At 35.3% G+C, this 17,274-nt stretch overlaps 1 long non-coding RNA gene across 1 annotated transcript; it reads left to right on the top strand.

Moving 5' to 3' along the window:
- Positions 1 to 488: 488 nt before the first annotated feature.
- On the top strand, positions 489 to 1,435 carry LOC141336298 (uncharacterized). The gene is made up of 3 exons (XR_012355697.1): positions 489 to 650; positions 902 to 1,090; positions 1,394 to 1,435. It is a non-coding gene; the product is annotated as an uncharacterized lncRNA (long non-coding RNA).
- The last annotated feature ends 15,839 nt before the right edge of the window (positions 1,436 to 17,274 follow it).

The raw sequence follows: 17,274 nt of genomic DNA, 5'->3' as shown, positions 1-17,274 counted from the left end.
ATATAAACATTCTAAACGTGTGTTTCCTAGAAAGTCTGTGCATATAATAAGCCTACTACGATTAAAAAAATCTCTATTTGTTGCTTTACAGTAACAATAATCTAAATTTGACAGATGGTAAGATTGCTATTATGAATTTAAAGGTTACAGTAAGGTAAAGACACCTGAAGCAGCTGCATTTTGCTGTTTAAATGCTGGTTTAATAGAAATAATTTTAATGCGCATGCAAACTCGATCTTGATGTGACAAGACATGGTAATAAAAAACATTCCCAGGGGGGTGTTCCATAAAACAAGTTTACCAAATAAGCCAGGCTTATTTCAGTTAGTCTGACTTATTGTCACTTGATTTGGCTCAAAATAAGTCAGACTAACTGAAATAAGCCTGACTTATTTGGTAAACTTGTTTTATGGAACACCCCCCAGGTCTCCTCTCCTTTGTTGAATAACACGACAGATCTTACGAACGGGCAGTCCACTCCGCACAAAACGACCGGCTGACTATACATTTGATTATACAGTACTTGAAAAAGTACTTGACTTTTATTTTGAAACGTCTAAACGCGGAAGTTGGGTTCACGTGTGCTTTGCTGTGTTGCCAAACAAAACTCGTGCCCTGACAGCACAAACTAATGATGTCCCATATGTAATGTAAGTAACGTTAAACGATTTAAGTGGAAATAAAAATAATTACATGCATATTTTGACATCTTACTAAATGACTTTAGTTTTGCAAATCTAACACGTAATGAAGATTTGTAAACTGCAGGCGTACACTATTTGGTCTCACAGACAATATCAAGGGCACGCATGAAATCATGGTGTGAACTGCGTGTCTCTCTAGAACTCTCCAACACACATATTTTAATCATTAAACTTTAAGTTAAAATATCTATCATCAGCTTACAGGTATGACGGTGGTGAATCTGTCATTTGCTGCAGCTGGGTTTTTAGGAGCATATCATCTGGGAGTAACAGAGGCGTTACTGAGACATGGAAACAAGCTGCTGTCTTCTTTAAAAGCCTGTGCTGGAGCTTCAGCTGGTGCTTTAGCGGCCACTGTGATGATCACTGCTCCTGATAAACTACAGGTAAAGCCATGCAGTATCACCCCAGAACATATGAAGAAACAACAACAAAACTAAATATATATAGCCTACATAAAATATCAAATATATAAAAATCACACAGAAAAACCTTTTTTTTTTTTTTTTTCATTTTAACTCGTAGTGCTTTAGAAACAGATTGACCTGTTTAGACTTGAAACAGATTGATGTGTGAAGCCAAGAGATCTATAGAAAATACAGATTTCTCACAGTTGCATCACCAAGTCTAATGCACATAAACTGACTGAGCTCTTTACCTGTATGTTCTGGATTTGTGTTTTCACACAGCATTGTAAGGAATTCACCTACAGGTTTGCCAGCAATGTAAAGAGTCAGAGGTTTGGAGCGGTGACGCCAGGATATGACTTCATGCTTGAACTGAGGTAAATGCAGCTCTCAGACATCATTTTTTGATCCAACGAAACACGATTCAGTAGGGTGTTGAAATTAACCCCGGAGGGCTTTTTGAAACATTTTTTTTTTCTGCGAAGCAGAATTTTAATCAGAAAGGCTGTCTAGGTAAGATATCCTACTCAGCTGTTTTGTTCACACAACTGATATTCACCTCATTTCAAATCAAATTAAATTTTCAAAATGGTGTTAGAATATTTCGATAGATAGTACCGAGACTGGATGTAAACGATCCTGCACGGAAACTCCTCATAACACACTTTCAGAAATTTCAGTGTTTTTCCTTCAAGTTAATTGCAAATGGCTCAGAAACATTTTTTTTATGCTGCTGTTGTCATGCTTTCATGTATTCCCATGTTGCCAAATGCATTACGTTTTAAATAAAATGCATTTGTAAAATAATTAAAGGTCTTTGTCCTATATATATATATATATATATATATATATATATATATATATATATATATTACTTAACATTGTAGAGGCTTTTGTAATTGTTGTGAAACATCAGTCTTAAGTATCATATTGTTTTTATAGTGGAAGCAGAAGTCAAGGGCTTTCTATTGCTGAAAAAGAGTGGGTGTTCTTCTGTTCTGTTATTATAGAAATAGATTTCATCCCACATATTTTTTATCATATAATCAAACCATATAAACCAGGTTTCCTCAAATCTTGCCCTGGAGGGCCAATGCAATGCAAAGTTTAGCTCCAACTCTGATCAAACTCACATACCTGTGATTTTCGAAGACATTGATAGATTAGCATGCACAGGTGTGTTTGATTATGGTTAGACCAGATTTGAGGATTTCTGGTATTAACTAAGAGGAAGAAAATAAAAACCAAAGTTTATTACAAATAAATTAGTGGAAAAGTAAAGCTGGGTGATTTGGAATAGTTATATAAAGGGTTATAAGACCATATCTAAATGTTTTGAAGTTCCAGTGGCTAGGCACACAAAAGCCCGCTTAGCTTTTGCAAATGCTCATCTGGACAAACAAGAGACTTCTGGTCTTCTGTTTTATGGTCAGATGAAACAAAAATTTAATTGTTTAGCCACAATGATGTAGCCTTCATTTGGCGTAAAAAAGGAGAAGCCTTCAACCCTAAGAACACCGCCCCCACTGTCAAACATGGTGGTGGGAACCTAATGTTTTGGGGGTGTTTTTCAGCCGATGGACCAGGGAACCTAATCACAGTAAACGGCACCATGAAAAAGGAGCAATACATCAAAATTCTCAACAACAACATCAGGCAGTCTGCAGAGAAACTTGGCCTTGGGCACCAGTGGACATTTCAGCACGACAACGACCCAATACTCACAGCAAAAGTGGTAAAGAAATGGTTAGCAGACAAAAACATTAACGTTTTGCAGTGGCCCAGCCAGAGTCCTGACTTAAATCCAACTGAGAATCTGTGGAGGGAGCTAAAGATCAGGGTGATGGCAAGGAGACCCTCCAACCTGAAAGAGTTGGAGCTCATTGCTAAAGATGAATGGGTAAGATACCAGTGGAGACATGCAAAAAGCTGGTCAGCAATTATAGAAAGCATTTGCTGTAATAGCCAATAAAGGCTTTTCTATTGATTATTGAGAAGGGTATGAATAATTTTGGACATGCCACTTTTTGTTCAAATGTAAATACAAGAGTAGTAATATTTTTTTCCCACAATGATGCCTCTTGTACATCGTCTTATTATCTTCTGGGAGACATCTGTGTCATTTCTAATAATAAAAAAACTTGCTGGTTGAATAAAAGTAACTTTAAGTCAGAATTTGCCAGGGGTATGAATAATTTAAGTTTGCTTGTATCTCGGCCAAATTTTGTCCTATCCTAACAAATCATACATCAATTGAAAGTGTATTTATTCACTTTCAAATTGAAATACAATGGTTTTGTGGTCCAGGGTCACATATATGGTTCTAATTAAAGGGATAGTTCACCCAAAAATGAAAATTCTGTCATCACATACTCACCCTCAACTTGTTCTACACCTGTGTGATTTTCTTTCTTCTGTGTAACACAAAAGAAGATATTTGAAGAATGCTGTTTGAAGAAAACTGTATGAAGAAAAACAACACACATTTCTCAGAATATATAATTTTGTGTTCTACAAAAGAAAGAAAGTCAAGTCAAATGAGTAAATTATAGAATTTAGTTTAATTAACTACTGCTTTAAATTATAAGTTACATTACTGGATGGTTATATATTGCAGTATCGTCAGAGCTTGTAGTGTAACTAGTAAGTAACTATATCTTCAAAACAGTAGCTTTCCAAAGTTTAGTTTCAAAGCAGCTTCCTCAACACAAGCACTATTCTGAAATCTAAAATGACAAATGGGACACCCTGCAGCCTTGTGGACTTCAGAAACACATGCATCAAAGACCACGAGACCTAAAGCCCACATTAAGTGCGGCATCTGGGACACGGCCTAGGATATTTCATGGGCAGACAATGAGTGTACCCACACACACAACCTCTAGCACCTTACATGCTTGTGAAGGGATTTTGAGCAATGAAGAGGTGATCTAGACAGGTCAAGAACAATTAAACCACAAAGGCCCTCTCAATCTTAGACAAGGTTATGCTTCTTTATAACTAATGAGAAGTCTTTATCTCGGGAGCTTCACTACATAATGCACTACATCTGTTTATTGCAAGGCTGGGAGAGACACTTAAGTCATTTAAAATCATGAATTAATGCTTAGTACATTTAGTCACTCTCTCCACCCTCAATACCACGACTGAGGTGAGTCCCTTGAGTAAGGCACCGAACCCCCAACTGCTCCCCTGGCGCCGCAGCAATGGCTGTTCACGGTGTGTGTGTGTGTGTGTGTGTGTGTGTGTGTGTGTGTGTGTGTGTGTGTGTGTGTTTTTACTACTGTGTGTGTGCACTTGGATGGGTTAAATGCAGAGCTCAAAGTTCTAGTATGGGTCACCATACTTGGCCTCATGTCACATCCTTTCCTTTTTTTCCTTTAACTTAAGCATTTTTCAATCTTTCAGGTCATCAGTCATCAAAGCTTGCTGAAAAAAACAGCTAATACCAGCCTAGGCTGGTTGGCTGGTCTTAGCTGGTTTAAGCTGGAAGTGGCTGGTGGTTTCCCAGCCTGACCAGCTAAGACCAGCCTGGCCAGGCTGGAAAAGTGGCCAAAACCCCTCTAAAACCAGCCTGCCTTCCAGCTTTGACCAGCTAAAACCAGGCTGGTTGACCAGCTAAAACCAGCCAACCAGCCTAGGCTGGTATTAGCTGTTTTTTTCACCAGGAACTGGTGATAGACACAGAGATTTACTCACTATAAACTCCCACAAATCATGTCTTCATGCTATATTTAGTATTATTTTGACTTAAAGTGGTTATATCTAAGTGTGTGAGTTGTTCACTTACTTTTTTAATTAGTCTTCCCATCAAGACCATAATATTGTTCATTCAGACTGATTCGCGAACGTAGAACCTGCATAAACACAAGAAGTGGATTTATTACATTAACCAATAACAGCCAAACATAACATATCGTTGCCTTAGAATTATAAGGTTCTATCTGACATTTTTGTCAAAATTGAGTTAATCACATATTCTTATTCTGTGACCACTTATTTACATTATGTGATGTTTTTTGTTTTGTTTTTTTAAAGTTGTGTACATTTTACGACTTTTTATTTAGAAAAGAAAAAGGTTCTATCTACAAAGTCGAACTATAACTTGGTTCTATAGGTTCTATCTGTGAGCCAATCAGCACTTCGAATGCAAACAAGAGGACCAATCAGGATCAACTTTCTTTGTCATGTCGCCGGACTGCTCCATAACAGCAGGAACGATTAAACGTAAAACAACAATTACACGTCTGCAGAATCAATGAGTGCAATTCACATTTATTCCTCAAAGTGGCACTGTTTAAAACATAATGATGGCGTAATATTTTTTACTCATAATTACCGCTACCGGCATTATTACCGGCATAAAACAAATAATATTATCTGCAACTGCCTTGAATGGCTTTACTGCAGAGCAATTGCATAATGTAAAGTACATAATGAAATATAAGTGTCACTGTCGTTTGATGTTGAATGTGGTCAATAGCGATCAAACTGTTGTTATTAAAGATGTTGAAAATGATAGTTTTGCGAATATGGTTGAATATGGCTTTTTGTGGAAGTCCTGGTCAGATGGAGCTGCTTTTTTTTTTAACTGTTTCTGCAATAATGTCTTTAATTACCCACTATAAAATTAACATCTGCTCTGGACAAAATATTCAGCACTGCCTTTTATGCCTATCTTAAACAAGAAAAAAAATATTTGTCCTAAAATATTAAATAAATGTGATAAAGACAGCATTAAAACATTAAATTCTCATACATGTTGACACATTGTTACAACAGTAATTTATGTTTTAAAACAAATTATACACTGTAACAAATTTCTGTAGTTTTCACAGTATTATTACTGTAAAATGAACAAATCCATACTGTGGAATATGTATACAGTAAGTTGCTGTAAATCTGCAATGCATCATGGGTAAAAATACAACCGCGGGAAATTCTACAGTAAAATAATATTTTCCTGTGAATCACATTGCAGTAGTTGAGATCGGCATTTTTCTCTCAGCTGGATTAACCGACGTAATGGGTGTATTTTTTTCCAATTTTTACCTCAGAAAGGTAAAGTTGCTCTTTATTTTTCCATATTTTGGTCATTATTGTTATATTTACAGTTTTCACTCGAGACCTTATGCGTGTTTAAAGGGATAGTTCACCCAAAAATGAAAATTTGATGTTTATCTGCTTACCCCCAATGCATCCAAGATGTAGGTGACTTAGTTTCCTCAGAAGAATACAAACGAAGATTTTTTACGAAAACCGGTGCTGTCTGCCAGCCTTATCATGGGTGTGGATGGGCACCAGACCTTTAAAAGTAAACAAAAACATGCACAGACAAATCCAAATTACACCCTGCGACTCGTGACGATACATTGATGTCTTAAGACACGAAACGATCGGTTTTTGAGAGAAACTGAACAGTATTTATATCATTTTTTACCTTTGTTACAACGCCACGTCCATCTCTCCTGAGTAAGCGTTCGGCATCAGTCACGTCACATGAGCACGCGCTCTGTGGTAGAATACGCAAACGCCGGAAGCGATCTGTCGCATGTATACGACACTCATTGTTTACACAGAGCACAGAGATTGTGGGTATAGCGGCTATTCAAAATGGTAAATACTTGCGCTTATCCTGATTGTTTAAACCGATTTAAAGCTAAAAGATTACATTAGTTTGCGCAAACTCATCCGGGACTTTTCACTGATTTCCCCTTACGGCGTTTGCGTATTCTACGCTAGAGCGCGTGCTCATGTGACGTGACTAATGCCAAACTCGTGCACATTACAGATGGACGTGGCTGTGTATCAAAGGTAAAAAATGATATAAATACTGTTCAGTTTCTCTCAAAAACCGATCGTTTCGTGTCTTAAGACATCAATGTATCGTCACGAGTCGCAGGGTGTAATTTGGATTTGTCTGTGCATGTTTTTGTTTACTTTTAAAGGTCTGGTGCCCATCCACACCCATGATAAGGCTGGCAGACAGCACCGGTTTTCATTAAAAATCTTCGTTTGTATTCTTCTGAGGAAACTAAGTCACCTACATCTTGGATGCATTGGGGGTAAGCAGATAAACATCAAATTTTCATTTTTGGGTGAACTATCCCTTTAACTTTCAGAGAGCGGGAGACAGAGAAAGTCGACCGTGAGAGGGAGCGGTGGTACCGAGCGGACATCCACATTAACCGGTAAGTGTTCGCATATTATTGCAAAAAGCATTACATTTTGATATATTTTCAGGCATGGCGACATTTTATTGCTAAAGTCATTATTTCGGTAAAGAACTGACATGGCTGTATACATTTAATCTGGAAGTGCGTCTGTGTGTTTGTGGATTAGCTGTTTGAAGCCACATGTGTTTTTCTCTTGCTAGATACTGCGCGATGGATATTGCTTTAATACGGACGAAATGCAGAAACAGGTAAGGCGTTAAAACTGCACGACATTTTTCATAGGACTTTGTGTTTTTTTACTTGAGCTGTGCGTAATATCAGTTAAAATGGCTTCGCGCCACAAACTAAACGCCATCCGTTCTCAGAACTGCGTCACTCAGGACTAAAGGGCTGAAGGCGAAACGGCCTCAGACTAAAAGACATCAGATCTCGTAAGCCTCTGTCTATATTTGTTATTTAATGGTTACATCTTTGTAACATATCCGCTGTCACAATGCATCGTTTGTCTTTTGGATAATTTAATACATTACAATACAGGGCTCGCAAAATCGCTAGCCCAGTGTCCTGGAGCTATTGTGTTTTCCAGTCGGGCTGGCAAATGTTTCACCAGCTATTTTAAAGTAGAGGGCTCCTGTAGGTACTTAAAAACTCCTCAATTCAGTTCACATTTAAGACCGTACAAAGTTTTTAATACGTTAAACAGTATAAGAAAAGTCCTAATTATAATTTTATAAGGTCTTTTACTGTTAGGGACTAACAGACAAGAATCGCGATAGGGCTGGATTAAACTTCAAGGCAATGATATGTGCGTGTCTTTATATGAATGTATCTGAAGGGAACCGACTGTCCTCAGAATCGTGTCGATGGCTTTTTAATTTAGTCTTAAACTAAACATATAATGCCTGATAAAACGGCGTAAATGAGTTTGGCGCTGCTTTGTTTGTATACAGCCGTTACTAGGGAAACCGTAATATTTCAGCGCTCCTAAAGCGCCCCCTAGTGACATAGAATGCTTATTTATTTCCAATAAATTTTTTCAGTTGTTTATGGTCAAATTATTAGTTATTGACCCATGTTTTTATGCAGAAAACACAGAGTTGTAAATGTGAAAAGTTGCCTTCTAAATATCTAAACAATTAAGACAGTAACATTTATATTTTAAATAAATATAATAAATTATATACTTGATTTATCTTTTTTAATGGCATAAAGGCTGAAATACCGTTGTATAAGATTTTTTTTTGGTGAAAACCTTTATCTGAACTGTATGTAATTTTATGGCTTAATATGTTACCGTACATTGTCCAACCCCACTCATACTGTGTTTATTTTACTTGTGCAGCTCTTAAAAATGATCATAAATTGCCAATAAATTGATATTTAAAAAATTCTGCAGATACCCTGTAAATAGTGAAATAGAATTCCTTCCTTGATGTTTGTTGATAATGATATTTGTGTATTGAAAATATTTTGATGATATGTAGACCCCTATCTGATTTTCTATATTTTAAAATAAAATTAAGCTGTCATTTTTGCTTATAAACTTCCAAATTAATAACTTTTTTTTTTTTTTTTTTTTACTGCAGGGAAGAAGACTCCAGCCCAGGACAATGATGCCAGCTCATGTCCATCTCAGGAAAGAAAAAAGGATTCATGCTGAACATCACATGCAGAAACCAGAATTATTGCATCCCATTTTTGGTCATCTGTTGGCACTTGTTACATATAGAGCTGTTTTACTTAAAATGCTTTGAAGAAATAATACCAAAAGATAAGCTTAATTGATGTCTGTGATATATGAAGACTGATATATATAGTGGTGGCCAAAATTATTAGAACACTAGTGTTTTTTACCAGCTAAACATGGGTTTAAGTCAGTTATTTCTATCTTTTGCTGTAGTGTAAGTAGGAAATATCAGTTTACATAAATATAAATAAATATCCAAACATAAATTTATGCCCTTAATTGTAATAATCCAGTGGAATTTCTGTGAGATTTCAGCTGGTGAAAATACCAGTGTTCTAATAATTTTGGCCACCACTGTATAAATGTTAATTGTTTGTTAATTGTTTATTTTCACTGATATAAAAAATATATTTAAAACACTTTGCTAAGTTAACTTCTTAACTAAAAATTAAATCAATTGATATTGCTGTTATTTTATAATGCTGTTAATACTTTCTCTGACAAGCGGCAGTAATGAAAACTATTTTCTGGTTTGTCATGTAATGTTTGATGTATACCCTGTACTGGAGCTAAAGATTTTATAGTTAGAATCTATATATTTTTAGGTTTATGCAAAATAAAAAAATGTTTACACACTGAAAAATACAAAATTGAAATGTATTGTATGCTATGCTATTTTATGTATTTTCACAATTTAAAGTCAATAAATGGTATTTTTGTGACAAAAACAGTGTCTTCTTTTTAGACTACACACAATTAAAGCAGTAATGTTCATTATAGTACAGTATACTAATTACTTTTTGTTAAAAATTAATTTATTCATGATTAATTCATTCAAAAAGAGCATTCTATTAATCTGAATGTGATTATGGTACTGTGATATTCACTATATAAAAATTACAGTAGTACAGTAAATTACTGTGATGAAACTTACAGTCAGCATACTGTGGAATATATTACAGCAACTTACTTGCCAATTGCTGCCAGTAAGTTGCTGTAAATTTCACAGTAATCTTGTTACAGTGTAAGTAAACTACTTTTATTTCTTGAAAATTGTTGCTTTAATTAATGTTTTGATAGAACCTAATAATTCCAAGCAGAAAACAACTTTTTAGAATTAGAAGGTTCTATCTGCATTTGACCTGTTCCCAAATTAAAAAATTTGAGTGGATTTTGATATTGTACATTTAGAATACATTTAGGGTCTCCGTCATTCTCATGTAGGAAAGAGACTTGTTCCCCATATCATTTTTGCTATATAGAATGCAAAAACTTTGAAGCTCAATATCTCAAAACCACTCGGAACGCAGATAGAACCTTATAATTCCAAGGTGACGATATCCAATAATATGGCATGGAGGCAGTCTCTCACATGAGTTTCCCCCAATTATATTCAATTTCCCCACACCAAACTCACCTCATGCTTTTAGAAGGTCTGTTAAAACTCAGTGAGATCAGGGGAGGTGAGAGATGTGGACTCCGCAGTAACTTTACCTGCTGGTGTCGCTGTTGGAAAATGTTTTTTTTTTTTTTTTTTTAGAAAAACGAGTGATTTATACACTTTTTAATGTTATATTTCATAATAGTGGCATTGTTTTATACTCTTTTTATACTCTTTTTTTCTTTTTCTCTCATCCAGGCCCGGTTCTACGGTTCTGCTATAAGCACCCTCAAACAAAATCAATAGCACCCTCAGTTGTAATAATAGAATTTAATTGCATATTTGGCAACCTATCGAGTGTGTTATGGTTTGCGCTCTGGAAATTGGTTTCTATTTCAGCATGTTTTTGGCTGCGTTTACACTGCAAGTCTTAATGCATAGATCCGATCTTTTTACCATATCCAACTTTTTGGCCCACAATTGTTCATTTTTAGTTTGTTTGAATTTTTCCTCTTTTCTTCGCTTTCCTTTGCTTTTAATGCAATTCAAGCAACAACAAAATAGAACTGCAAAATTACAGCCTATATATAAATCATATAACTTTTATTAACAAAACGATTTAAAATACACCATGCTATAGTGTAATATAAAATAAATCACTTTCACAAAGTCTAAATAGGTATACAAAACAATATAGCTTAAACATTGTGGCTCCAAATAAGAAACGTTTATTAGCAAAACGAGACACGGCATACACCTTGATGTCAAATAAAATAAATAAATTACAAGTTAAGTTTAAATAAAAGTAAAAATTAGCGAAAACTGAGGAACCAAATAAACGAATGTTTAAAAAACCTTCCAATATCACCTTAGACAAACGGCAGAAATCAGCAGGCTTTTTGAAATCCAAATATTGCCAAACAGGCACTTTTCGTTTTGAAACTAAATAATCGATCTTGTCTTTCTCACCTCTGTCTTATTGTCAGTCAGCTGGACTCATTCTCCTCAAGTGTTAAATTAAATCTGATCTGTCTTGCGACTGTTTTTAATTGTATGTCGGTTCTCTGAACTAAATTATTTTTATTACTGTAAAAACCATCAAAATGATGGTGGCTGGCGGTGCTTCACACTGGTATCACCGTCATCACCATCTATCACAGCAAGCTTAGTTACCACAGGGAGAGAGAAGAACTTCAGAATGTGATCAGGGTGAGAATCTGATGGCGTAGGTCGGATGTCCGCATCATTTTTTTTCCCAAACCAGTTGAGCGCTAACCACGCCCCCTAAGCGAAAACCACACCCCGCAGCCATGACTCACGTCTCTGGTTCGATTTCATTGGTCCACCCTGATACACCTGGGAAGTTTAGACGTAAAACAAGGTCGTTGATGGGTCGTTGACAAACGGTAAACAAATATTTTGAATCATTATAAGAAGTATATGTAGGTTTTAATGTCTGTTTTTATTATTGTTATAGTTTTCGTTTGAACATTTATCTTTATCTTATAAATTTCGATCGGCCTCAGGAGAGTCCTACGCTTTTTTATGGTGTGGTGAAGACCAAGCCGTACATCTGAAGGTAAAATATGCTTTTTTTATTTTTATATAAGTGTACTTCTGCTCATCAACGCTGCATTTAATTAAATTAAAAATACAGACGAAAAATGTAATATTGTGACGTATTATTGTAATATACAGGTTTTCTTGTGATGCAAAGCAGAATTTTAATCATTACAACAGTCTTCAGTGTCACATTATCCTTTAGAAATCATTCTAACATGCTGATTTATTATCAATGTTAGATACAGTAGTGCTGCTTATTTTTAATTATTTTTTTAAACAGTTTTTTTCAGGATTTGTTTTAATGAATAAAAGTTAAAAGGAACAGTATTTATACAGAATATAATTTTCTATTTTATATATATTTTTATAACAATATACACTACTGTTTAAAAGTTTGGGGTCAGTATTTATTTTGTTTCTTTATTTATTTTTTAAATAAATGAATGCTTTTGTTCAGCCAGGATGTGTTAAATTGATCAATTTACATACAAATATTTCAATTTTGATTCTCAAGTTTACTGATATGTTTCTGAACTTTATTTGGGCCATCTCAGTTAAAATGCTAATGAGCGAACTCTCTGGCCGTTGACTTTTTATTTTTACAGAGCTGGTTGTTTCCTGGGTATAAAGATCACTTCTGCACCTATCGTTTGTGCACAACACAAGACCAATTACACCTGGACCACCCAAGTTTTGAGGCATCGCTAAGGATTGCATTGACAGAGATTTCTGAAGTAAAGGAATTGGTGAAAAATCTTAGTTTGTCATCAGGAGTGACTTGGAGAGTGGCAGTGTCCAAACCAAATAAGCGACAACATGTGCTTTATGAGGTAATGTCAAATCAGTTAATTTATCTTTACACTATAAAAGCGTCGTTAAAATACAGTTAAAATATATATATTATTTTTTTTAAATGTGTATATAATATTTTAACTGTAATAGTCCAGCAAGATTTTTATCCCTGTGATGGACTGGCCACTAAATCTTCACAACAAATCTACCTGCAAATCTAAGCGATAAAATCTAAAACGATAATAAAAAATGTATTTATGACATTATTTGTCAAAGCATCCTCAATTAAAAGCATTTTTCACAAATGCATATACATTTTTCAGTTTGCAGGTAGATTTCTCCAAAAGTCTTGAAGATATTGGCACAGGATTTAGCCTGTCTCAATTTTTGCCTATTTTGATATCAGATCTTCTGTGAATACAAAGTTCTTATTGGCTTATCTTATTTGTTGTTGCTGCCACTTTCTCCCTGAAAGGAGAGATGTTGTATGTTAATTGGATGTTTTCCTTAATAAGTTTAACAATAATAATAATAATAAATTGTGGAAAAATAAAAGTTTTCTATTGTCAGAATGATGCAAAACATATAAATAACTAAATCAAAAATGTAACATGCCTAAGATTTGTGCACATTTTTGTACATATTTAAACATTCATATTCTGTCTATTACTATCCCAACTTCTGTGCATTTGTACCTGTACAATGATAATGCAAGTGCATTCTGTGCATTAGAATTGAGAAACATCAAATATGTCTGTATTTTTTGTCTTCATGTCACTGTTGGGTTAGAGAGAAGAAATTTCATGTGAGATCCTCCACATCAGGGCACACCTACACAGCTCTGCACATGTCCAGCTGGCTACAGTGGGGCACCATGCAAACACCAGGCAGCAGTTGTGCAAAATTAAAACAACACCTCCATAAACTTTCTCCCCACAACAGCTGAAATGAGGGCTGAGCTGCTGAAAATAACAAAAGGTAATTATTTCTTTACAGCATAGGTTGTCACTCACTGACTGATGCTGTTTTTAAATACCACCTTCTTTATATAGTTAACTATTCATTTATTACAGTGCCTTGCAAAAGTATTCATACCCCTTCATTTTTCCACATTTTGTTTTGTTGCAACATTATGTTAAACTGCTTTAAATTACTTTTTTTCCACATCAATCTACATCTCATACACCATAATGACAACGCACAAAACAGTTTGTAACAACTTTGCAAATGTATTAGAAATAAAAAAAACTGAATAGATCACGTTGCATAAGTATTCACACCCTTTTCTGGGACACTCGAAATTTAGCTCAGGAGCATTCATATTGCTTCTAGATGTTACTACACTTCGAGTGGAGTTAAACTGTGGCAAATTCATTTGAATGAGTCTGATTTAGAAAGGCACACACCTCTCAGAAAAGGTCTAACAGCTGAAAATGCATATCAGAGCAAAAACCAAGTCCTGAGGTCAAGATAACTGCCTGTAGAGCTCAGTGACAGACTTGCGTTAAGGCAATGATCTGGGGAAGAGTTCAGAAACAAAATCTGCTGCACTGAAGGTTCACAGAAGCATATAGCCTCCATTATCCATAATGGAAGACGATTGGAACAACTAGGACTAGAAAATGTCTGCCAGCCCCCATCCAAGCTGACAGAGCTTGAGAGGTGAAAAGGTGAGTCAAAGAATGGCAGATAATTGCCAAATGCAGATGTGCAAAGCTTGTCACATCAGACCCAAAAAGACTTGAGGCTGTAAAGGTGCTTCAACTATGTACTGAGTTAAGGGTATGAATACTTATGCAATGTACTTATTTCAGTGTTTCATTTTTAATAAATGTGTAAAATTTGCCAATCAGGTTTTTGCTTTGTCATTGTTATGGTGTATGGAGTGTAAATTGATGTGGGGAAAAATTAATTTAAAGCAGTTTATCATAATGTTGCAACAAAACAAAATGTGAAAAAAATGAAGGAGTATGAATACTTTTGCAAGGCACTGTACATTAATTAATTTCCTGCTCATCATCTTCACAGCCTCAGTTTCTCTTGACTTTCTAAACCCTTTATGGGAGAATATGCCAATGCCAAGCACATTAACTCCAGGTAAGAAAGTTCAAGTGGGACACAGAGCCCTCATTATACATGCTTAATTCTTAACAGAACTACTAGTACAGCAGTGTGACATTAGTATACACTTGTTATAAACATGCCTCTAAGGCAAGAAACCTGAACTACTGATCATCAGTACCATCTCAGTGCTCAAGATGGTCAGTGGAGGGATGGTCCTGTTTTTTTTTTATGTATTCTTTTCTTTTTGTCTTTCTAATGGTGGCACATTAAACAGAAACACTCTTGCAACATTTCATTTTGTCTGTGTATGTTATAGACAGTAGAGTTGGATCAGCTGGACCTGTCTTTCTCCAGCTCTGCACAACTGCACCAAACATCACCTACCATAGAGGACTCATACTCCAACCAACCTTGTGTGCAGGGTAACTCGGAGGAAGGTGAGTCCATGAAGCTTGGAGATACATTAAAAATTATGTCTAAATGTTTATTTGGCCCAAGCACCTTTTCTAAGTTTTTACCCCCCAAGGTTTCTGGGAATTTTTGGATTCTCAAAGGGATAGTTCACCCTAAAATGGTTATTGGTTGGTAACCAAAAAGTAGCTGGTAGCCATTGACTTGAAAAAAAAAAAATACTATGGATGTCAGTGGCTACCACAAGAATTTTTTTCTCCATATTATGTTTGTTTGGAACAACATTAAGGTGAGTAAATTATGACCTTTTTACTTTGCACACACATTGGAATAGTCTGCCATTACCTTTTTTTTGCTTAAATTTTTTTTGTTCTTAAGTAAATATATACTATAGTTATAATAATGGCTTTTTCTTTTGTATTATAAGTGTATCTCCTGCTACTAAACAATATTCTGTCTTAAATTATACACCATTTATTGCTGTTAAAAAACAGAAAACTATCAAAAACACGTTTTAAATTTTTTTAGTAAGTTAGTTAAAAATAATTATGTTAAAAGAAGGGTATTTAAGGACTGTGTGATCATTTTGTTGGGAACAGCTTTCCCAGATAGAATTTAACTGTGCTTTTTAATGTTGTGATTGATTTGTAGATTGAACCCTTTAAAAAAGTTGGTATTTTGCCATTTACTATTAGTTTTCTGTAAATTTAATTTTAGACCCCCTAAGAATACAAGTATGCCAATATTTTAGGATAATTTAGCCTTTAGCAAAGTGCTGCCTAAATCACCAATGTCGTGTTAAAAGTAAAAAGATGTAAAACAATAAAGACATACAAGGAACAACCGAAGACTACCAGATGGTTAAATGCATGCAATGCAGTGCTTGGGCCAAACATCACTGATTGCAGCTGTATTCAGTTGTTTGTGTGGATAGACATTTCTGTCACATAATTTAGTTTTAACAACACTAAGTTTTGTTTCCTGGTCCAAGTGTTTGTTGTTACTTAATTGTTTTTATTGTTGTCTCTTTAAGCAGCATCTATACCTCAGTCTCCTTTGAAACAGATGCTGGGACTGCTTCGTGAACTGGCTGAAAATGCAGACTACAGTGATGCCGTGACTACAATGGCCAAGCAGCTTGAAAAGATGCAACACAACCCGACCCAACTGATCTCTGCACTTTACTGTTTTGGTAGGGATGTCTGTGCCAAAATATGCAGCAGAAAACAGTCACAAAACATTTTATCTTACCACTAAGAGTTCTCCTAAATAGCAGTAAAAGTTTTTTCTCTTAAAACCTATTCCCATAGCTGCTGAGACAAACTTTCACTAAGGAATACAGAGAAGAGTAGAGGTGGGGTTTACCTTGTTGCTGTGGATGATATCAGCATGCCTATTAACTATGCACACAGTGATTGGTTGATAGGGGAAGGGTCTCTGAGATTTGTTCATAGAAATATTGTAGAGCATGATATTAAGTTGCCATATTCAAATAAAGTTTTTTTTTTTTTTGTTTGTTTTTTAATGTTGCCATCAAGATTTTGTCACAAATTGAACAAATATCTGTCTGAAGCCTTTTTTATTAACAGAATAGAATAATCATGGCTGATATGATATGTAAAACGTAAAAGAAAACCAAACTGGACACAGTAACAGCTGTTGCTTCTTGCCCCACTTAATGAAAACAAGGATATAATCAAAGGAAAATTTGGAGTTGGAACAACCTCCAAAAACAAAAAAATTGCATGTGAAAAATCATATGTGTGCAAATAAATAAAGAGTGTTTCTAAAAAAGTTGAAGTTCCGAGGCAGATTTCCAGCAACTGCCATTTTAGGATAGCTGGGACTTTGTCTTGACATAGGAATCCACCTCACTACTCCTAATGTTTGACAGATTGAGGAGCTAGTTTTAGAGCTAAAACGCTTTGTGAAATACTCTTAGAGCAACAATTTAGGAGTCCTAAATTTAGGACTGACACACCCACAATTTTTTAAGATTTTCTCCTAAATAGGCAAGTTATGATCTACTTTTAGCCTTAAGATGTTTTATGAATACGGGCCCAGGGCCTATTATTGGCTGTCAGCCAAC

Source organism: Garra rufa, chromosome 6 (genome assembly GCF_049309525.1).
Source record: "Garra rufa chromosome 6, GarRuf1.0, whole genome shotgun sequence".
NCBI lineage: Eukaryota > Metazoa > Chordata > Actinopteri > Cypriniformes > Cyprinidae > Garra > Garra rufa.
This window is presented reverse-complemented; position numbering and strand designations above follow the sequence as displayed.